This window comes from Oryx dammah, unplaced genomic scaffold (assembly GCF_014754425.2).
Source record: "Oryx dammah isolate SB20612 unplaced genomic scaffold, SCBI_Odam_1.1 HiC_scaffold_4, whole genome shotgun sequence".
In the NCBI taxonomy this organism is placed as follows: domain Eukaryota; kingdom Metazoa; phylum Chordata; class Mammalia; order Artiodactyla; family Bovidae; genus Oryx; species Oryx dammah.
In genome coordinates this window covers 21,070,490-21,095,585 of record NW_024070188.1, presented here as the reverse complement: position 1 = coordinate 21,095,585, position 25,096 = coordinate 21,070,490, and positions in this window count along the sequence as shown.

Below are 25,096 nucleotides of genomic sequence, written 5' to 3'. Positions count from 1 at the left end.
ACAATGCAATATGACTCAGCCAGAGAAAGAATAAAATCTTGCCACTTGTTACGTGGATGGACTTAGAGGATATTTTGCCAAGTGAAATAAGTCATATAGAAAAAGACACATATTGTATGAATTCCCTTCTTTGGGCACCTACAAAACAAAATAAACAAATATAACAAAACAGATTCAGACTCATGGGTCCAGAGAATGAACTGGTGGTTACCAGGCGAGAGGGAAGGGGGAGGGGGAATGAGTGAAATAGGTTAAAAAGGTTAAGATGTTCAAACTTCCAGTTTTAAAATAACTCACAGGGATGCAATGTACAGTATATGGACTATAGTCAATAATACTGTAATATCTTTCTATGGTGACAGATGGTAACCAAACTTATTGGGGTGATCATTTTATAATGTGTAAAAATAATGAATCACTATATTGTATATCTGAATCTAATATAGTAATTGTAAGTCAATTGAATTTCATAAATATATAAACAAAATGGAAATTTTAAAGCACACAGACTACTACTACATACACGTTAGAATGACAAATTTAAAATACTGGCAATGCTGTAATACAATTCCTCAAAGAGGTAGGCACCTGGAAGCCTCATACCTCGCTGGTGGAAATGTAAAGTGGTACAATCACTTTGGAAAACTACTTGGCAGTTTCTTTAAAAGTTAAACCTGAGGCTTCCCTGGTGGTCCCGTGGTTAAGAATCTGCCTTCCAATGCAGGGAACATGGGTTCAATCCCTGTTTGGGGAACTAAAATGCCAGTTAAACCTATGTTCCAGTCATTCCTCTCCTAGATATTTATCCCAAAGAAATGAGAACATACATCCACACCATGATATGTGACTATTCATGGCAGTCTAAGTCAAATTGCTGAAAACTGGATATATTAGTTTCCTAGAGCTGCTGTAACAAATTACCACCAACCGAGTGGCTTAAACAACAGAAACTGACTTCTCTCACAGTTCAGGAAACCAGGTGTCAGCGGATAGAAGCTCCAGGAAGGAATCTTCCACGCCTCTCTCCTAGCTTCTGGGGGTTGCTGGGCAATCCCTGGCATCCCTGGGATTGTAGCTGCATCTCTCTGAGCTCTTCTTCTGTTATCATAGAGCTTTCTTCCCTTTGTGTCTCTGTGTGTCTGTCCTTTTCTTATAAGGCCACCCGTGAACAGATTCAAGGTTCACCTTAATCCAGGATGACCTCACATCAGCCAATCATATCTGCAAAGACCCTATTTTCAAATTAGGTCACATATTCAGGTACTACAGCTTAGGATTTGAACACATGGGATTAGGGAACACAACTTAACCCACTACCTGGTGTGGTCAAGAAGAGCCTCTAGAGAAGGGAATTGCTACCCACTCCAGTATTGTTGACTGGAGAATTCCATTGACATAGGAACCTGGTGGGCTACAGTCCATGGGGTCGCAAAGAGTCAGACACAACTAAGCGACTTACACTTTCATTTTCGCATGGTAGGTGGGGATGTACAAAAACAGGTGAATAAGTAACAAGTGTTGCATCAGTACAATGGAATTCCACCTAGGTAGCAACATGGAGGAATCTCAAAACTGTGATGCCAAGTGAAAAAGGCTGGACCCAAACAAAGTCTATACTGATGACTTTATTTATGAAGAATTCTAGAAAATGTGAATATGTAGTGAAAGAAATCAGGTCAGTGACTGCCTGGATTTAGCAGCTGAGGGACAGAGCAAAGGATCATGAGGAATCTTTTGGAGATGATGGAAATGGCCACCATCTTGATTGTGGTGATGGTTTTTGGTTTCGCGCATGTGTGTGTGTGAGTTGCTCAGTGGTGTCTGACTCTTTTCAATCCCACGGACTGTAGCTCGCCAGGCTCCTCTGTCCATGGGATTCTCCAGGCAAGAATATTGGAGTGGGTTGCCATTTTCCTCTCCAGGGAATCTTCCCAACCCAGGAATCGAACCCAGGTCTCCTGCCTTACAGGCAGATTCTTTACCCTCTGAGCCACCAGGGGCTCATCTAAACACTTCAAATATTCACTTTAATGTGTATACTTCATTAGATGTAAATTATACCTCAATTAAAAAAAAATAAAGAATTTGGGCTTCTTTTCAAATGAATGAGTCTAAGTTTTAGCTACAGGGAATTTAATTAAGTGGTGCTAAGTTGCTTCAGTCATGTCAGACTCTTTGCGACACTGGACTGTAGCCCACCAGGTTCCCCTGTCCATGGGATTTTCCAGGTTGCCATGCCCTCCTTCAGGGAAACTTCCCAACCCAGGGATCAAACCCATATCGCTTACATCTCCTGCATTGGCATGTGGGTTCTTCACCACTAGCACTACCTGGGAAACCCCTAATTAAGTGGAGGGTGGGGTAACTATAGATTTAACTAATGAAGAAATGGGGACCAAAAAAACAGCATTCTTTGATATACTTCTAATTTATAGTGTCAACCCTGAAGATGCTAAAGAGATTAGGATACTCAGTGTATATTGTGAAAAATAGCATGTCATCAGGATGTTATACATATAGAACTGTTAGCACTAAATTAATTCAGAAATATCTTTGTTGTTGTTGTTCAGTTGCTAAGTTACGTCCAATTCTTTGCAACCCCATAGACTGCAGCACGTCAGGCTTCCGAGTTCTTCACCATCTCCCAGAGCTTGCTCAAACTCATGTCCATTGAGTCAGTGATGCCATCCAAGCATCTCATCCTCTGTCAGCCCCTTCTTCTCCTGCCCTCAATCTTTCCCAGCATCAGGATCTTTTCTTTGGCTCTTCATATCAGGTGGCCAAAGAAATATCTTTAGACACTAAAAATGCCAAAGATTTAGGTTTACACTGTAATTTTGGATAATGAATAAATATCTACTAGGTATGAATTTTCAAGTCATAAAAGTTCAGGGTGTCAAGATGCACTCTTCTTCCTTTTATATTAACTGGAATTAATTTAGCTCTTGAGAGCTCATGTCCATTGAAGGTTTTACAATAGAAAACTCAAAGTGGACAACACAAAATAGACCACTCTCTGCCAGCATCAACCTCTTCCTCGTGTGTCACTGTGGTGCCCAGGTAGAGTCTATGGCTCCACTGTTCTCCTCCATCTCTACGAACCTCTGAGGGACAGCTTGCCTCAGCTTACCTTGTCATGTCCTCGTGTCCATCACTGATGTTCTTGGTCTCACCACAACCTCTACTCGCTGGGGCTCACTGGGTACTGGGTCTCCTTCATTCATACAGGTCCCTACTATTTGCAACCCTGCCCATGGCTCTCTCTATTCAGACACTCCCCCACACCACTCTGAGGCAGAGGACACTAAGGCTCCTCTCAGGCCCATCTCCCCAGATGCCTCCCTCACTCACAGATAAACCATTGCTCAAACGCTGCGTTGGATGAGGATCTTCTCCCTTACTCTTTCCACCTTCCAGGCCATATGGGAAGCCTGGCAACAGTCCTCACCTACCCCTCAGCCTGTCCAGAGTGTTTACTGCCCAGTTAACCCCCAGGGTTTCAGAGCAGGAAGGGTGAGGATACTGGGCATTTCTCAAAGACAGATTGCAAAGTGATTATATCCTCTCCAGATCTCCTTGCCATGAGTTGGTCAGCCTTTTCATTTCTTTCAGAGTTCATGGTATATTCTTCTCATAGTGCATTATTTAGAAATAAACTCCATGGCATCTTCATTCCATTTTTGACACTTGATCTTTCAGGCCAGATTATTTTAAATTGTAAGCCATCTCTCCTTTCCAAATCATCAAGAAACCCTATTGGTTCTGAGGCCTTTCACCATACATTCAGAAGCCAACTTCATACCGTCTTTTCTACTGCCATTCTACTCCAAGTTATTATCACCTCTCACCTGGACTACTGCCACATGCCCTGACCTTGGACTTCCAGTCTCTGGAATTGTGAGAAATAAATGTCTGTTGTTTGTAAGCTACCCAACTGATGATACTCCATTATAGCAGCTCAAATGGATTAAGTCTCCTTCTGGACTCATTGCTTCTACTCTTATTTTCTCAAAATCTGTTCTCCACAAAGAAGCTGGAGTAATCTGCCTAAAACATGTCAGATTCTGATACACTATTCTAACCTAGCACTTGCTCTTTATTTCATTCAGTGAAAGCTGAAGGCCTTACCATAGCCTCCAAGGCCCCACATGACTTCAACCCTCTTAACTCTGACCTCACTAAGTCCAGCCCTCCTGACCTTCCTAATGCTCCCTGAACATACCAGCCATGCACCTTATGCCTGATGGCCTTTGCTCTAACTGTTCTCTCTTCCTGGAATGTTCTGCTCCCCAAAATCTCCTTAATAACTCCCTCAACACCTTCCTATCTCTGCTCAAATCCCACTTTCTCCATGCTGCCTACTCTGAACACTTCGATTCATGTTACAACCTTGCTCCACCTCAAATGAATTGCCCATCTTCTCCCCCGCCCCCCCCCTTAACATCGTGTTTATCATCTGCTATCTCAGGTAGTTTCCTTGAGCTGCAGATTCTCAGATGTTGAAAAGCAAGCAGAATGTTCATTAGAGAGTACCTATGACCAGGTACCTATGAAAGTGAGGGCAGGGAAACAGGGTTGGGCAGAGAGGGGGAAGGTGGAACAGTAATATGGTCCCAGTGAAGAGGTCTCAGCTGACTTTCTGGGAGTTATGGAGCTCAGATATTCCAAGTTAGGATGAAAGTTTGGGCCTTTGTGTCTGGATGTGGGCTACCTCTGGAAAGAGACCCAACCTTGAGTGAGGAGTTTTGTTTAAAGGCAATCCCAAGAGGAGACCGACAGTTGAAGGTCAGGTTCTATCAGTAGCCAAGAGAAGTAAGGCCTTCGTTCTAGAAGGAGTTTTCCAGTGGAACATCACTGTATCCACCATACCTCCTAATAATTTGCTTATGTCCTATTGTATTTCTTGTCTTCTTCTCTTGGCTAGAATATAAGTGTTATGAGAGTAGGGTATTTTATTTATCAATATTTACAGCACCCAGCACATTGTAAGTACTCAATGAATAGTTTTAAGTGAATTCCAAAATAACCTTATCTAGGGTCCAATTGACTCTTCCATTTGAAAGTCATATCTTTCAAGTATATTGGCTCTGGTACAAATTTAGATAAGTCTACTTAATTGCTCAAAAGCCAATAATTTGGCTCTTTGCTGCTTTCAGGTATTCCCTCCCTGAAACCAAAAATGCTTAATCATTATCTATGGTAGTGGTGGAAGAGCTACAGAGTTGTTTGTTTAAAAAAAAGAAAAGAAAAAGGAATTTCCAAAAAGGAAAAGTAAATACCAAGCAACATTTCAAAATAATATGCTATCATAAAGGAGAAAAAAATTAGAATGTAATTATGTGGATAAACATATGACTTCATAACATCATTGAGAAGCTGAATGCATGCCTGCACCATTAACTTCAAGAATCCTCATACCATGGCAAAAAATCTCTCTTAAGTATTACATTACTTGTATCCAAACTTAGTCTGAACTGATACAGTACAAAGCTTCTACCATCTAGAAAGAAAACATTAGGGGAAAATTATGTAAGGAAATAGAATAAAGGAAAATTTATCTTAAGTTCCTTTAATTTATGACTATATTTAAAGTAGCCCAACAGATGTGCCTTGAGAAAATCTATGGACTTGGACCCAGATTCCAAAATAACTACTTCACAGAATATAAACAGATGCTCAGTGCTATACACACATATGAATAGAGCTCACGTATAATGTGTGGCCTCACCATCTGTAGTTTTGCAGACACATGTATACTATATTCTCTTTATTTCTTTCCTAAAATGCTAAGCTTCTAGTTTTAAATTCTGATTCAAACACTACTGGAGATTTCCAACAATCAAGCCTGAGGGAGCTCTAAATACCATAAAACAAGGCAACTCAGTTCAACAGCATAACACCCAAGGAAATGGTTTTCTCGGAAAAGACCCTGATGCTGGGAAAGACCAAAGGCAAAAGGAGAAGAGTATGGCAGAGGATGAAATGGTTAGATAGCATCACTGACTCAATGGACATGAATCTGAGCAAATGCCAGGAGATAGTGCAGGACAGAGGAGCCTGGCGTGCTACAGTCCATGGGGTCAGAAAGAGTTGAACACAATTTAGCGACTGAACAGCAACAACAACATGTATAATCGCCTGAATGTCATGAAAGTAAAATAAAATAAAAAGTTGACTCTGACCTCAAAGAGAGATTGTTGTTCCATAGCAAAGGCTTGTAGAAGGACAAAAGGCCCAGACCACCCAGACAGGACAGATTTCCTCAAACAAATGCACATCTGAATCCAATCCAATATTTTATCCCATTTATTCTGGCTTCAACTTCTGCCTCACTTTTTGCATGCTCACATTTACACCATTCCCATCAGATTTCTTAAGAAGGGATTTCCTTTGGATCATAGAGCGCTGGTCTATGATACACTGGTTTAAATCACTTGATCATAATTATAGTTTCCTGGGGTTGAAGAACATGCTTGACATGGCTAGGAGGCCTGACAGCATCTCAGGTCAAACATTGATGGGCTGAAGTGTCTTCCTGTGTCTCAAATGCCTCTCTCTAGAGATCTGGGCAACACGCAGCCAAGAACCCCATGAGTGATATTCAGCTCCCTCATCAGAAGCAGTCATGTATGAATATACAGCACTAATTAGATTTGTTTATCTTTATTGTATGTTCATGGTCCATGCAATATTTTCCAAATTGCAACCAGACACTTTATACAAAATCATTTTATAACACTGAAATTGCATCTTTTTAACAATGGTGTCTATACAAGATTGAAGTCAATTTACCCCCACCTTCTAGGACCCCAAAAAATCCCTTAATCCAAACAGGCTGCTCAATTCCAATTCAAACAAACATGGGGCTGACTAACAGAGTCGCACTCTACACGTCCACAAAGAAATAATAGATTTACATGAAGGTTTACTTTTTATAAGTCCCGTTTTACTTTCATGAGTAAAAACCTGTTTTTTGGAGATGCTGGGAGCTCAGATTTCACCATCCTGTCTCTCCCCATTAGTTACACTTACCAGGCGGGTGTGCTGTGTCATCTATTAAAATGGACTATCCAAATTCTTTCCCCAATGTCAGTATTTTTGAGATGAACATAGCAATTGCATCAGTTGTGTTTTATTTAACTGCATAATGGCTTTTTCCACAGCTGGGTTTTCCTAAAGCACAGTGTGAGAATGACAGAAATAATTTTGCAGAGTATAGAAATGCTCACATAATTTACTGATCTTCATAGTTATAACAGATTGTCATCTTCATATTGTCAAGTAGACCACATTTGCCAGCTTAATTTCGATAATAATAATAAATTGTTCTTCACATATTTATCTCCTTGAAAAATCTTGTTACATACTGTGAGGAAGAAAACTTGCTTTCATAATAATCCCATCATTAAAAGACATCATTAAAAGTCAGAAGTGCAAATTACAATCTTTCCCCAAAATATTTTGAGAGGGCTTAGTGTTTTATTTTAACAGCTTGACTGCCCTGGACATTTGAAGATGAGGTTTCTTTTTGTGTTCCCCAGAGCCAAATGGGCAGTGCACTGCTCTCCTGACATCTAGAGAGCAACTGGCCTGGACAACTTATGGATTAACCAGTTAAGCTTGCAGTTGCTGCTTTGCCTTGTGTGTGTGTGTGTGTGTGTTTAAGACCCAGGAAGTACTGACATCATTGTGGAAGTATAGAATTTAATTTCACCAATAAATCAGATTGGGCTCAAGCTGTTAGTAACACCATCACATTTACAGTCAGGCAGAGGCTAAATGACTCAGTGAACTGATAACAAGATATCAAGATTTTTCCCCTCCAAGTCTCTGGTTTTAATCAGGCCAAGCTCAGTGCAGAAGAGACCAAAGTGCACAAGCTGCTGGCCAAGACCCTGCAGACCCAGTGTCAGGGGTCATTTCCAGAATCAGTCTGATAAGAACCCACATGGAGACAGCAGAGCCAAGTGCTGGGTTTTTGCAAACAAGAAAAGGGCCAAAGACCTGGGTGTGGTCCACAGAGATGGTCAACGAGACAGGGGATAAAGGTTTTTAAGGAAAAACAAAGCTTTAAAATGCCTGCCCTAGATCTTCATGACTCAGATAATCACGATGGTGTGATCACTCACCTAGAGCCAGACATCCTGGAATGTGAAGTCAAGTGGGTCTTAGAAAGCATCACTACAAACAAAGCTAGTGGAGGTGATGGAATTCCAGTTGAGCTATTTCAAATCCTAAAAGAGGATGCTGTGAAAGTGCTGCACTCAATATGCCAGCAAATGTGGAAAACTCAGCAGTGGCCACAGGACTGGAAAAGGTCAGTTTTCATTCCAATTCCAAAGAAAGGCAATGCAAAAGAATGCTCAAACTACCACACAATTGCACTCATCTCACATGCTAGTAAAGTAATGCTCAAAATTCTCCAAGCCAGGCTTTAGCAATACGTGAACCGTGAATTCCCTGATGTTCAAGCCGGTTTTAGAAAAGGCAGAGGAACCAGAGATCAAATTGCCAACATCTGCTGGGTCATGGAAAAAGCAAGAGAGTTCCAGAAAAGCATCTATTTCTGCTTTATTGACTATGCCAAAGCCTTTGACTGTGTGGATCACAATAAACTGTGGAAAATCCTGAAAGAGATGTGCCAGGAGCCAGCGTGAGGAACTCCGCCCGTGGCAAAGGTCATGAGGAAGGAGGCTTCAGCATACACAAAGGTGGGATCGAGCCTCAGGAAACCCCTTGTTCCCGAGCATCTACCCCCAAAACCAGAGTCTGCCTACTTTCCTGCCTTATGTTCTCACCTACACCTCTGACTTTACGGGGGGGCTGTCCCCCACCTCTCTCAGAGAAGGAGTTAACTTACAGCTCCAGTTCAGTTCAGTTCAGTCGCTCAGTCGTGTCCGACTCTTTGCGACCCCATGAATCGCAGCACGCCAGGCCTCCCTGTCCATCACCACCTCCTGGAGTTCACTCAGACTCACGTCCATCGAATCCGTGATGCCATCCAGCCATCTCATCCTCTGTCGTCCCCTTCTCCTCCTGCCCCCAATCCCTCCCAGCATCAGAGTCTTTTCTAATGAGTCAACTCTTCGCATGAGGTGGCCAAAGTACTGGAGCTTCAGCTTTACCATCATTTCTTCCAAAGAAATCCCAGGGCTGATCTCCTTCAGAATGGACTGGTTGGATTTCCTTGCAGTCCAAGGGACTCTCAAGAGTCTTCTCCAACTCCACAGCTCAAAAGCATCAATTCTTCGGTGCTCAGCCTTCTTCACAGTCCAGCTCTCACATCCATACATGACCACAGGAAAAACCATAGCTTTGACTAGACGGACCTTAGTCAGCAAAGTAATGTCTCTGCTTTTGAATATACTGTCTAGGTTGGTCATAACTTTTCTACCAAGGAGTAAGCGTCTTTTAATTTCATGGCTGCAGTCACCATCTGCAGTGATTTTGGAGCTCCCAAAAATAAAGTCTGACACTGTTTCCACTGTTTCCCCATCTATTTCCCATGAAGTGATGGGACCGGATGCCATGATCTTCATTTTCTGAATGTTGAGCTTTAAGCCAACGTTTTCACTCTCCTCTTTCACTTTCATCAAGAGGCTTTTTAGCTCCTCTTCACTTTGCCGACTAAGGTTCGTCTAGTCAAGGCTATGGTTTTTCCTGTGGTCATGTATGGATGTGAGAGTTGGACTGTGAAGAAGGCTGAGCGCTGAAGAATTGATGCTTTTGAACTGTGGTGTTGGAGAAGACTCTTGAGAGTCCCTTGGACTGCAAGGAGATCCAACCAGTCCATTCTGAAGGAGATCAGCCCTGGGATTTCTTTGGAAGGACTGATGCTAAAGCTGAAACTCCAGTACTTTGGCTACCTCATGCAAAGAGTTGACTCATTGGAAACGACTCTGATGTTGGGAGGGATTGGGGGCAGGAGAAGCAGAGGATGACAGAGGATGAGATGGCTGGATGGCATCACCAACTGATGGGCGTGAGTTTGAGTGAACTCTGGGAGTTGGCGATGGACAGGGAGGCCTGGTGTGCTGTGATTCATGGGGTCGCAGAGAGTCGGACACAACTGAGGGACTGAACTGAACTGATGGTATGGCAGAAAGAATGCTGTCCCCATGTGGAAAGCCCAACTTGTTTTTTCTTTGATAGCAAGGATGGGTGATGACTGTCTAGACAGAGGAATTATTAGGTATGATGGCCAATGTCATCTGTTAACTTGAGTAGGCCATGGTACTCAAATATTTGGTCAAACATCATTCTAGATATTACTTTGAAGGTTAGTTTTCTCAATGAGATTGACATTTAAATCATGTCAGAAGAGTATAATATAGATTACTCTTCATAATGTGGGTGGACCTCATCCAGTCAGTTGAAGGCCTTCTAGAAAATGACTGATCTTTCACAGAAGAGGGAATTCTGTCATGAGTCAGTCTTTGGACCACAAAATCTACTCTCTACCAGGTCTCCAGCCTGTGGCCTACCCAGCAGATTATAGACTTGCCAGCTTCCACAGCCACATGAGCCAATTCTCTAAGATAAATCCCTATCTATACATCTACGCATACATATATGTACATATTCTGTTGCTTCTGTTTTTCCAAAGAAGATTGACTCTCTCTTCTCTTCTCTTGGCCTCTTCCTTCCTTGCTCTGACTCATTTTGTTTTCTAGAAAACACAGAACTGCTAAAGATGTTTGAGATGAAGAATCATATGACAAGAGAGGTATTTCAGTAAGTTAACTCAGACTGCAGTACAGAAGATGGATCAGAAAAAGACAGATTGGAACAGATTAGAACAATAATGCCTATAGGCCATGCCATCCAATATGGTACCCACCAGTCACATGTAGCTATTTAAATTAAATTTAAAATTAATAGAGATGACACAAAATTAAATTATCAGTCTTCAGCTGCACTAGCAAACATTTCAAGTATTCGGCCACATAGAGGTAATATCTACCACATTGGAAGGTGTAGATTATAGGCATCCCTATAACTGCAAAGAAGTTGTATTGGAGAGTGGCCATGTAGCAAGATCAGGAAGGCCTCCACTCTGGCTATGACAGAAGCAAGAGAAAGTCATTTGCGTTGGGGGCTCAATAAGAGCTCAGTCAGGTACCATTTGCTTTACATGTCTTATCCCAGGTTATCATGAACTGTACCCCACAGTGTAGAGTACACAGGGTTGTCCATAAGATCACAGATGAGGAAACTGAATTTCAGCAAAGTGTCTTGCTCAAGGACAACAACCAGACAGTGATGGAGCCGAGATACAGGTCGAGGCAATTTTAACTCCAAAATCTCCATAGACATAGACAACTGTCCTCACCATACATGGAAAAAGAATGTTTAAATGATGACAAATTCCAGCTGGAATTCTAAAGCCATTACATTCCATTTATAGGCTTTCTCTTTAGCACCCATCTTTCTGCCTCCCTACACCCAAGGCACAAAGAGCATTTCACAAGTCCCCTGGCATCTACAATCCTGGATGTTCCTTCTCTGACTACAATCTACTTATCCTTGCCTTTTCTTCTACTTCCCCAAACCTGCTGTGTTAGCTGTTCTAGTCTGTTAGGGCTGTTACAATGAAATACCATAAGCTGGGTGGCTTTTGCTCACAGTTCTGAAGGCTACAAATTCCATGATCAAGGCACCACCATGGTGGTGTTCTGGTCAGACCAGAGCCTACTCACCATGTGTTCTCAAATGGCAGAAGGGTCTGGCAGTCTCTCTCTGGACCTTCTTTTATAAGGCACTAATTATTCTCAATGGATGTGAGCTTGAGTGAACTCCAGGAGTTGGTGATGGACAGGGAGGCCTGGCGTGCTGCAATTCATGGGGTCGCAAAGAGTTGGACACGACTGAGCAGCTGAACTGAACTGAATTATACTCACTGAGAACTTCCTATGTGGTGCTAGAGGTAAAGAATCCACCTGCCAATGCAGGAGACATGGGTTCAATCCCAGGGTCAAGAAGATGCCCTGGAGGAGGGCCTGGCAACCCACTCCAGTATTTTTGCCTGGGAAACCCCATGGACAGAGGAGCCTGGCAGGCTGCAGTCCATACGGTTGCAGAGAGTCGGACATGACTGAAGCAACTTAGTGCACACATACACACACTCACTGAGGGCTCCGCTCTCATGACTTAAGCACCTCCCACAGATCTTGCCTCCTAATACCATCATCTTTGGGGGTTAAGATTTCAAAGTCTGAATTTTGGGAGGACACAAATATTCAGACCATAGCAATTGACTGGGTCAGTCTCAGCTGCAACAACAAACAACCCTCCAAAATTCAGTGGCTTATAGCAATGCAACTCTATGTAGCCAGTCTACATGGCTATCTGTGACTATGTGTTACCATTCTACGACAAGGCAAGAAGCTAGCACCAGAATGTAAAAGAAAACACTCTTTCCACCATTGAGAAAGTCTTGCTAAGGAAAAAAAAAAAAAGCTGAATTAACTAATGCCCTTAGCCATACAACTGATTTACATTCTGGTATAATCCCCTTATGATGTTTCATATTGAAGTCCAGTAACAGCCCCTGGATCGTGAAGAGTATTGGCTTATAGATTTGTGGTTTTGCAAGGCTTTATTATTCTTCCAAAGGCCATGATCCTATAGTTACTACCAATGCTTTCTATAGATTCGAATCCACGAGGCACGAATCTCTCAAATTCCCTCTGTTTCCACCACTTCAAAACTCATGAAATATTATCCATCCTTACAAAGCTTCCCTTTCTTTCACAGTAAAATGTGTCCCTGCTCCTTTAGGATAATAATCCTTGTCTTGAGATCACATCTACTTCCTATTAAGTTATTCAGCATTATTAAGTTATTATTGATTTATAAACTATCCTTTTTTTTGAATATCACATCTCTAACTTCTGTTTGAATATACACCCATGCTCAAGTTTCCTTCATCCTGAAAAAATCATTATTTCAACCCCACCTGAGCCAAAAGTTAATCCTGTAACTCTATCTGCCTTTCCAACTGGACTTCACTTCCTAACTTCCTATTCACACTCAGTCCACCACTCTACTGAAAATGCTGTTAACAATCAGCATGACAGTGAATATTTTAAATGCCTATTTGAGCCAGAATCACAGTGCTGATCAACCATGTGCTTTTAATTACACCTCATGAAGCAGATATTACTATTCATCTATCATTTGTAAAAGAAAATTAAGGCTCAAAGACATTAAGTAACTTCAAGGAGGCACACTTTAAAATTTTACTGAGTTTTAAACCCAAGTCCATCTGACTTCTTCGCACATCCAATTCTACTAGCTCTCTCTTTGGCATTCCTAGTACTCCTTGACTTTGAAGCCCCTATTGTTTCTATGCTCTTTTGCAGGCTCCTGTCTGTCCCCTGGGGGAGCGTGCTCGCTGTCCTTTCTCTGTTGGGACCCATAGTTGTTGCTTTTAGGGAAGATTCACCAGCAGGGCCCCTTCAGGGAGTCTGCTCCTAAACTGCCACACTGTCGGTAGGCTGCCTGTGAGGCACAGGTACATAGCCTGCTTCCAGAAGCATGTTCTAAGGAAGGGTGGCCTGCCTGCACTGCGGTGGCACTCTTCTGTCCAACCAGCTGATGGGTTGTGCAAACAGCTCCCAAAAGAAAATGAGGAAAGCAGAGGTGGATATGTGGGTGCAACTTTCCATCCCCTGGAGGGAATTCAAAAAGAGACACCAAGACAAAGAAAGAAGAGAAGCAAAGCCAGAAGAGAAAGGCAGCCCTAAATAACCATCCTGAGAACTTGGTTTTAGGAAGAGAGCACGTGACCCTCTAACCACCCTTGGTAGGAAGGGGGTCACTGCCCCGCTAGCTGGCTGGCTGTTCCCCTACTTTGAGAAGAATGTTTTTCTCACGCATAGCAGCAGCATACCAAGCTTCCAAGCTTTCTTTCTGACTATCCTATGAGATGATTTAATTCTCGTGAATGCTTTCAATTCTGAAAAATGCCAGGTTATCCCTCTCTGAGAACATGTTTACTTTTTAACAGGTGCCTCCTAGAAATAACCTCCAAAGAAATAACCACGGCGAAACTTTCAGACATATTTACTGACCAATGACAGGATATTGGCGGGGGGAGAGGGCGGATGAACACCAAATCACGGTAGACAGTCTTCTTCCCTCAGAGTTAACCAGCTAAGGGTGCGACCCAAGCGCTCCCTGATTCCACATAGGATCCATCACCCATGAACGTATGTGCACTGCCTGGGTGCTCTTTGCATTTCCATATTCCTCTCAGTAGCTGCAGTCCAGCCTTCCCTACCCAGGGAGGATGGAATGGAGACACCATCACTGTGGCGATCTGGCTGCTCCCATGGAAGCCGTTATGCTCCCGATCGAGAGCTTTGCGGCACCCATTTCCCCCACTTATGTGAAGAGGCTGTCGAAAAGCTTCTCTTAGCTAAGGCAGTGTTGAGTTACCAACAGCTGGGAGCTGTCCTCCGCAGCCAGGTTCCGGGTTTACGGGCGATTACGGGTTAATTGTGTGCGGTGGTGCTATGGGTGGCTGCACTCCTGGCCGGGCCTCCTGGAGACACAATGCCTTTAAGTGGTGGCTGACTCTTGTGGGAATTTCAGAACCTGGCAAGATGGCACGGGGAGATATTTCAGGGCAGGCAGGCTTTCCAGCACCCAAAATAACCACCAGTAGGAAGCTGCCTCGGCGGCCCCCACAGAAGGTCAAGCCACCCCTGCTCTGTCAGCACAAGCCCTTTGAATCATCTCAACACTTTCCATTTAGCCAAGCTTTTCCCTTTCCGCACCCCTACTCTCTTTCCCAGGCTTTAGAACCATCTTGGAGATGGAGCAGCAAGCGGGGGGATCATTTCTCTCTTTACTTGGATTTGATTGAGAATTTTAAACGGGAAAGGCACAAACAGCAGGGAAATCAGCACCCTCCCTTGATCACCAAACCACAGAAGCTCAGCCCTGGGACAGCTTCGGAGATCTGGCTGGAACTCACACTGTTAATTGAGGGATCGTCACAAATCCCAGTTATCCCAGGGTACCTAATCTGTGCCTTGACACTGCTCCTTTGCCCTCAAAATGAGGGACCTAAGTATGCCAATCATCCGCACGCATGAAGCCTCCAGCGCCACTCACGCTCCGGTCCTCCTAGCACCGTGAGTTAAGCTAAAGATTCCCGGGATTCCCCACGACATAGCAGCCGTGCTTCAGAGAGGTGCTGTAGCTTGTTATGAGGATGCCGCGCGTGGTTCCTGGAGGGTATATTTTCATTTAGTCTGGATGTTTGGCACACTCTGACCATCAACAGAAGCCCAAGGTAGAAATAGACGGCGTGACGGGTTTACTCCGAGAGTGTTGAAAATGTTTAATCAATTAATGGCGATAATAAAGTATCTCATCGGAAGATAAAACGACAATTCCTCAAGCTACAGCACATTTGTGTCCAGCCTCACAGCTTACAAGCACTTAGGGTGACTGATGGACAAACACGAGAGCTATGCAAATTATGAGTGTCTCCTTTTATGTTTACATATGTGCATATTTCTGGCTATTTTTGCAGATAGGCAGATTAGCAGCCCTGCTGATAATTTGATCTCTCTGACAGAAGTGAAAAATCATTCACCCATCCCAGAAACATGTTCCCTATCCCCGCAGCGTATGGATGTAAGGAGCTCTCTGGATGTTACCTTGCAGACAGCAGCCATGCACATGACCAAGCCTGGGGATTTCTAGAGCAAAATTAACCTAAAAATGGGCAAAGAGATAAGCAGTCACAGCACAAGTAGCATCTGGTGAGATGAAATTTCAAATATTTCATTCAAATTATTTAAGACTGCAAGAGCTTATGACATGACCATAAAAGAATGTTGTAGTATTTACTCATTCATTCATCCTCCAAATTCATTTACTAGCCTAGAAGTTGCATAAGAGTAGGGATCTTGCCTCTTTTTATTCACTGCTGTGTTCCCAGCTGTCTACTATATAGGAAAGGCTCAAAAAATAGTTGAATTGAATGAATGAATTCATTCATAATTCAGCAAACATTTAACAAATAATACAGTACACAGGCTCTATCATTCTTCTGTTTCCTTCTGTTCTCTTATTATTGTGCAATTTCACTTCTACAGGATTTTCCTTTTGTGGGGATTTGCCAATACCTTGGTCTCTTCCCCCATTAGTTTGGTCTTTTTAAAACATTAAACTTTTTAATATAAAATTGAAAGATAATAATTTAAATGGTTCTTAAATAAATTGAATTATCAATATACCATAAAAGAAAATTTAAAAATCAATCTTTGTATTAATCTTAGATTTTATAAGGAGGCAAATGATCTCAATATATTTATATAGAAGAATCATGTCTTTTTCTCTAGTTCTCACAAGTGTTTACATTCCATTAAATATCTGAGGTATATGTACAGATCTTAAAAATGAAATGAGTAATATTTTTTAAATGCAATCAAGTTATTTTTGAAAACAATTAAAAGTTAATCAGGTATATTAGCTAATCCAAATCACTAATTAATACAAACGGTTTTGATTTAATTCACTATTTAAAACTATTTTAGGACAATAATGAGATACCACTACACACTTATTAGAATGACTGACATACAAAAAACCAACAATGCCAAGTGCTAGCAACGGTGAAAAGCAACAGGAATTTTCATTCAGTGCTGCTGGGAATGCAAAATGACATAGCCATTTTGGAAGGCAGTTTGATAGTTTATTACAAAGCTAAACATAGTTTTACCATATAATCCAGCAACGACACTTCTGGATATTTACCCAATTGATTTAAAAACATGTTTTCATAAATCTTGCACACAAACATTTAAAATAGCTTCACTCATAATCTCCCAAAACTAAAGGCAATGAAGAAGTCCTTCAATGGGTGAAAGGATTTTAAAAAAAGCTATGTCACATTCATACAATGGACCATAATTCTATGTTAAAAGGAAGTTAGCAAGACTTCCCTGGTGGTCCAGTGGCTAAGACCCCGTGCTCCCAGTGCAGGGGCCCAGGTTTGATCCCTGGTCAGGGAATTAGATCCCACATGGCCACTAAGAGTTCACACGCCCATCTAAAAGAAAAGATCTGGTAAGCCACAACTAAAGATTCCACGTGCCACAAATAAGACACAGCGCACCAAATAAATATTTTTTTAAAAAAGAAATTAGGTATCAACCCACAAAAAGCATACCTGAACCTTAAATGCATGTTGCTAAGATAAACGGAGCATCTAAAAAGCTATAGACTGTATGATTCCAACTCTATGACATTCTGAAAAACACAAAAGTAAAAACACTAGTGGTTGTCAGAGGTTTCAGGATAGGGAGAAGGAGCTGACTATGAGAAGCACAGATGACTTTTATATGATACTGTATGATATCTGTTCTATATGATACTGTAATTAAAGATACAAAATAGTATGTATTTGTCAAAATTCACAGAACTTTTTTGGGCTTCTCATGTAGCTCAAACGGTAAAGTATCTACCTGCAATGCAGGAGACCTAGGTTTGGTCCCCTGAAGAAGAAAATGGCAACCCACTCCAATATTCCTGCCTGGAGAGCTACCGTCCATGGGGTCTCAAAGAGCCAGACACAACTGAGCGACTACTATTATAGAACTTTACAGCGCAAAGAATAACTTTAACGAATGCACATTTTTGGAAATTATTTAGAAGGTTGAGGAGAATCACAGAATGGAAGGCAGAATGTGACACGATCTATTACAAATGTATGAAACAATCCCCTGAAGTTGGGGAGTAGCTGGGTATGTCGCCCTCAGTAACTTAAAAATTAGTGGAGTCTGTGAATCTAAAGGCAAAAGAAACAGCACATAAACAGTATTCTCTAGTTAATAAAGTCATTTTCCATGAAAGTAAAAATTAACAATTCTGATATTTCTACCAACATATACATACATGTATATATATAAGAATTAAGCAATTAACTAAATAAATAAGAGCCAGATTTCTTACTCTTGGACTAGAAACTTACAAATAAACAAGGATGAGAGACCAGAATGAGATTTATCACTGTTAACACTGACCTTAAAAAACAGGAAGTAACAGTAAAAACATGTCATTTAGAGTCTTGGCAATAAATATCAAAATAATCAGCTAAAAGAAATGAAAGTGATGTGTCCAAGAAGGAAGGAATGGGAGAAAAACGTCAGAAGCCTATGATTTTCTGAAAACTAATCTTTAAAATTACTTTACTGCTTAAGTTGTGTGCTCAGAAAATTTTGATAAATCAAAATTTTATTTTTAAAGGAAGGAAATAAAACTATGAGAGGCCCTATAAAGCCAAATTTTGAGTGTTTAAACACTAATAAAATTGACAAATCTCTAGCAAGTTTGAACAAAGGGGGAAAAAATCAAAATACTAGTATATAAAATACTAGTTAAAAGAAAAGATATAGTCACAGATACAGTAGTAATTAAAAAGTTAAGAAACTACTACTATAAATTCTTTCATGTAATTGGAAAACTAAGATGAAATAGCTAAACTCTTATTTTTAAAACTTACCAAAATCAACTGCAAAAGAAATAGAAAGCTTGTATAGTCTTCAAAAGAAAGACCTACTAAATAAATTGTATCACACTTGAAAGTTATTCTACAAAGGAAGCATCTGATTATATCAAACTTTTAAGCAAGTTACAGACAAATTTTGTCAAACTTTCAAGGAATAGACCACTCTGACCTTATGCAATCTCTATCAGAAAGAGCAAAAGAGGAAATACATCCCAACTAATTCTAAGTTGCTAATACAGCTTGATACCAAAAAAAAAAAGAAAAGAAAATTACTTTCCTAGGACATTCATAAACCTGAACACAAAATCCTTAATAAAATATTTAGAATATTTGTAAATAAAATCTAGCAAATCCACTGATGTCATTTATCATGTTAACTGTTTAGGGAAAAAACCTATGACAATCCCAATAAATGTAGAGGATAGATTTCATAAAATTCAGCACCCATTTTTAGTAAATACTCTTATCAAACTGGGGATAGAAAGGAAATATTTTAAGCTGGCAAAGGGTTAATCTCCAAAAATCAAATTATTTTAATGGTGAAATATTGGAAATATTCTTTTTAAAATAAGGAATGAGACAAGATACCTGATAAATATGTAAAGATAAAAAGAACCGGAAGGTACAATTATTGGGAAAGAAAGAAACAGAAATATCATAATATTCAGATTAACATAGAAAACTCCAAAATAACCTAAAATTATTAGAATTAATGAGAGTTTAATGTAGGAGGCTAGTTATAAGAAAAGATAAACTATTAACTAGTGAAGCTGTTAAAATTTATTAACAATATAAAAATAATCAAATTGCATCCCTTTATCTTATATGGAGAAGGCAATGGCACCCCACTCCAGTACTCTTGCCTGGAAAATCTCATGGATGGAGGAGCCTGGTGGGCTGCAGTCCATGGGGTCGCTGAGAGTCGGACACGACTGAGTGACTTCACTTTGACTTTTCACTTTCATGCATTGGAGAAGGAAATGGCAACCCACTCCAGTGTTCTTGCCTGGAGAATCCCAGGGACTGGGGAGCCTGGTGGGCTGCCATCTCTGGGGTCACACAGGGTCGGACATGACTGAAGCGACTTAGCAGCAGCAGCAGCAGCATCTTATACACAAAAAAATCAATTCAGGCTTTTTAAAAAGTGAAGATGTGAAAATCAAAATATGTAAACATTTAGAAGAATACCTTATCTTAATGACCTCCCCCACACATATAGAGAGAGATTTTTAACCTTCCACTGCAGGAGATGTGAGTTCAATCCCTGGCCGAGGAGCTAAGATCCACAGGTCTTGGGACAAAAAAAAAACATAAAACAGTAGCAATATTGTTACAAACTCAATAAAGACTTTAAAAATGGTCCACATCAAAAAATCTTTTAAAAAATATTTTTTAAAAGAGCACAAAAAAGTACAAACCATAAAGAAAAACTGATATATTCAAAAATTAAAATTAAGATCTTTTTATCAAAAGATACCATAAGGAGAATAAGAAGGCAAAACGTACATATAACCATAAAAGATTCATATGTAGAAGATAAAAACTGCATAAAACAATGAGAACACAAACACTCCCAAAGGAAAACAAAGGTCATAAATCAGCATTTCACAAAAGAGGAAACACAAATGCCCAACAAACCTATTAAAAAAATCTCAACAGGGACTTCCCTGGTAGGGCAGTGGATAAGAATCCACCTGCCAATGCAGGAAACAAAAGTTTGATCCAGGAAGATTCCACATGCCCTACCAGGGAAGTCACTATTGAGATTTTTTTAATAGGCTTGTTGGGCATTTGTGTTTCCTCTTTTGTTGCGGAGCACGGGCTCAGGGTGTGCAGGCTTTTGTAGTTGCACCTCCTGGGCTCCAGAGCCCAGTCTCAGTAGTTGTGGCACGTGGGCTTAGTTGCTTCACAACAGGTGAAGCCACCACAAATGAGAAGTCTGCATACCACAACAAAGAATATGTCTCGAGAACTAGAGAAAGCCCATGCAAAGCAACAAAGACCCAGCACAGTCACAAATAAATAAATATATATACCCAGCAATCCCACTGCTGAGCATACACACCGAGGAAACCAGAAGTGAAAGAGACACATGGACCCCAGTGTTCGTCGCAGCACTGTTTATAATATCCAGGACATGGAAGCAACCTAGATGTCTATCAGCAGACGAATGGATAAGAAAGCTGTGATACATATATACAGTGGAGTATTACTCAGCCATTAAAAAGAATACCTTTGAATCAGTTCTAATGAGGTGGATGAAACTGGAGCCTGTTAGAAAAGAAAGAAAAAGAAAAAGAAAGAAAAACACCAACACAGTATACTAATTCATATATATGGAATTTAGAAAGATGGTAACAATAACTCTGTATGCAAGACAGCAAAAGAGACACAGATGTATAGAACAGTCTTTTGGACTCTGTGGGAGAGGGCAAGAGCAGGATGATATGGGAGAATAGCACTGAAACATGTAAATTATCACGTGGGAAACGAATTGCCAGTCCAGGTTTGATGCATGATACAGGGTGCTCAGGGCTGGTGCACTGGGATGACCCAGAGGGATGGGATGGGGAGGGAGGTGGGAGGGGGGTTCAGGATGGGGAACACATGTACACCCATGGCAGATTCATGTCAATGTATGGCAAAACCAATATAATATTGTAAAGTAAAATAAAGAAATAAAACTGAAATATATATATATATTAAAAATCTCAATAGAGATTAAAGCTATGTTTGTAAGACCTCAATAATATAACACTTGAAATATACTCAATTAGTAAAAATTTTTAATTGTGAAAAAAACAAGTGTTGGCAAAGATATAGAGCAATAGGAATTCTTACTCACTTCTAGAACAAGCTTTGAAATAAAACTAGAATTTCTTTTTAATACAAATATGTGCACAACTTTATTCCAAGGAATTCAGACTATCCTTGGAAAATTACTTTGAATTCGCACCATGAGACATAATATGAAAATGTAACCTCCATTCAAACAAAATTAAAAATAAAATCCAAGAAACATGCATAAAACATACATAAAACCAGTGAACAATTTGTGGCAGGGACAAAAAAAAATGGAATGTTAATATACCAGTGAAAACAAGTGAAATACACTCCCATGCGCAACTTGGATGAATTTTAGATATAATATTATATTGTGGAAAAAATATTCAGAAGACTAACTGTAAGTAATTTAAAACATAAAATACATATCATATTAAAATACAATCTTAATTCTTAGATGTATAAATGTACAGATTTCCTTCTGAAAGTTTATACCACCTTAGCCTCTGGTCCACTGAGAGAGAATCACACAAACACACACACATACATACTCACCTGAATTTTTGTGGCAATATAGAGTACTGCTCCTCTGTTGATACTTTTCTTTTCCCTGAGATAATATTGTTAACAGACTTTTAAAAAATGAACTTGAAGAAAGTAAAATCTGATATTAAGTCACTCACATCAACAGGTATTTTAAAGTTGATTAAAAATTTCTTATTAAAGAAAAAAAGTAAAACTTTAATTCTTTTTAGCTCCCTCATGTGGCCACCAAGGAAAAAGACAAGTATTGTTTTCGATTAGAGATAAATCGCCTTCACAGCAGTATCTACACCAGGATTCCTATATATCAGTATCATTCTGCATTTACTTGATAGGTCATAGAATGGCATATTTACAGAAAAAGAATTAAAGTGGAAATTCTTGATTCTTCTCACAATATTATTAGAATATCTAAGAAAAAAAAACAAAGCGTGTTACACAAGACAAAAAGAAGAAAGTAACTCTCAACCCAGTGACACTAAATGTACCCCACAGAACATCAATGAACAAGATGTTTTGGGGAGAAGAAAAAAGTACTTCTTGGTAAGATAAGTTTGAAAAACTTGGTATACTGTTCTTTCTAGGATATGAACAGTGACCATTAGCTTAGTCAAAGCTCTGAAAAAGTCCTTTAGTAAAAAATCTGTTTACCTCTTTTCCACTTAACATTACTCTTTAAAAGGAAACTGCCATGAAAGTGCTGATTGACATAACTCATTTTAGCACATGCTGAATCAAAGCTATCAATTCTAGTAGGTTTTCAAAATTTATTCAAAACATTATAAACACCTTGGGACAGCCAACAAACACATGAAGAACTGCAGTGTTTAGTGAGTATTTATTGTCAAATATGAGATAATCAGTTGAGTGGAGTGTGGTTATATGAATAAAAAATAAATAAATAAATCTAGTGCAGAGAATTAAAAAAAAACTATTCATCTAGAATCCAAGTTACTTTTCAGACATTTTTAATTGATTGTGTGTGTTTTTGACAAGGTTAGTTAAGTCTGAGCCTTACGTCTTTTAGTTGTAAAATGACTTTGACCATCTCTGCTGTAGTAGTTATCAGTTAAGGATATCAATAGTGACATATTTCAGATAATCTTCAAACTAACTGGAATAAATGATATTAAGGACAATCTATGTTTGCAATGCTTGGGAGTTCATATTTGTTCCTGACTATCACTATTTAAAACTGCCATTACAGAAATGATATAGAAATGATTATACATCTATTACTGATTTTTGGGTAAGGAAAATAATTTCAGTTTCTATCTTTGTCTCATTACCTTCCTCCCAAAATTATGCTTACAAATATTCTGAGTGACTTACTTTTAATAACCCTTGAGTGGTTAACCTTTCAGAGTTGTGCTTGTTCAAATAATAGAGTAGATTTAGCTCCTGCCCTGACAAATAAAACTCAATTTAGTAAGAATTTTCCCTAGGACAACATCAAAGAATGGTAAGAAACAACAATACTAACACAAACCTGCTTGCTTATTTCTGGCATATGCAAACATTCACTTTTTAATATATGCAAACTATTATAAAAATAAATATATATATTTAATATCATATATATTTATTTCTTACTAAAAAGTTTTAATAGAAGGTAAAAATTTTTAACTGTCACACTGTTTATTAAGAGGTAATCACACTCTAACCATTTTTTTGAAATGTAAACTTAAAGGTGCACTGGCTAGTTTCAGTCAGTGAGAAATTCAGACAAAAAAAACACTGATATTACACTGATATTACATCTTCTAAATATTTTAATGCTTTAAAATTTATTTTTATTGCTTTTAAAGTTACTAAGTAATATAGATCCATTGTCAAGTAAAAGTAAGTATGGGAACTTAGCCTAGATAGGTGAAGCTCCAACTAGCAGATACAACCAGAAGAACAGGGAACCATCACTCAAGAAAGATACGAACATTTGATAGCACATCTAGCCAAATCCACATTTTTTTTTTTTTTTTTACAGAAGTAGGCACCTGATCTGCCTCTTGAGAAACCTATGTGCAGGTCAGGAAGCAATAGTTAGAACTGGATATGGAACAACAGACTGGTTCCAAATAGAAAAGGAGTACGTCAAGACTGTATATTGTCACCCTGCTTATTTAACTTATATGCAGAGTACATCATGAGAAATGCTGGGCTGGAAGAAGCACAAGCTGGAATCAAGATTGCCGGGAGAAATATCAATATCCTCAGATATGCAGATGACACCACCCTTATGGCAGAAAGTGAAGAGGAACTAAAGAGCCTCTTGATGAAAGTGCAAGAGGAGAGTGAAAAGGTTGGCTTAAAGCTCAACATTCAGAAAACTAAGATCATGGCATCTGGTCCCATCACTTCATGGCAAATAGATGGGGAAACAGTGGGAAAAGTGTCAGACTTTATTTTGGGGGGCTCCAAAATCACTGCAGATGGTGACTGCAGCCATGAAATTAAAAGACCCTTATGACCAACCTAGATAGCATATTCAAAAGCAGAGACATTACTCTGCCAACAAAGGTCCGTCTAGTCAAGGCTATGGTTTTTCCTATGGTCATGTATGGATGTGAGAGTTGGACTGTGAAGAAGGCTGAGCACCAAAGAACTGATGCTTTTGAGCTGTGGTGTTGGAGAAGACTCTTGAGAGTCCCTTGGACTGCAAGGAGATCCAACCAGTCCATTCTGAAGGAGATCAGCCCTGGGATTTCTTTGGAAGGAATGATGCTAAAGCTGAAACTCCAGTACTTTGGCCACTTCATGTGAAGAGTTGACTCACTGGAAAAGACTCTGATGCTGGGAGGGGTTGGGGGCAGGAAGAGAAGGGGACGACTGAGGATGAGATGGCTGGATGGCATCACGGACTCGATGGACGTGAACCTGAGTGAACTCCAGGAGTTGGTGATGGACAGGGAGGCCTGGTGTGCTGCAATACATGGGGTCGCAAAGAATCAGACATGACCGAGCGACTTAACTGACTGAGGCTCTATGAACACATGAATAAGAATTATCAAATACAAAGTTGAGTGCACAACCAGGAAGTACCAAGTGTCTAAAGAAATCAGAAATGACTAATACTCAAGGGAAAAGATAAATACACTTTTAAAAAACAGGACAAACAACAATAATTGAAAGTAAGTATTACTGACATCCTCAGAGAGATCTGAAATGGTAGTGCACCTCCCCTTGAAAAAGAAACTACGAAAGAGCTTGTAAATTTTAAATCTGTTGCTTTTTAAAACTCAA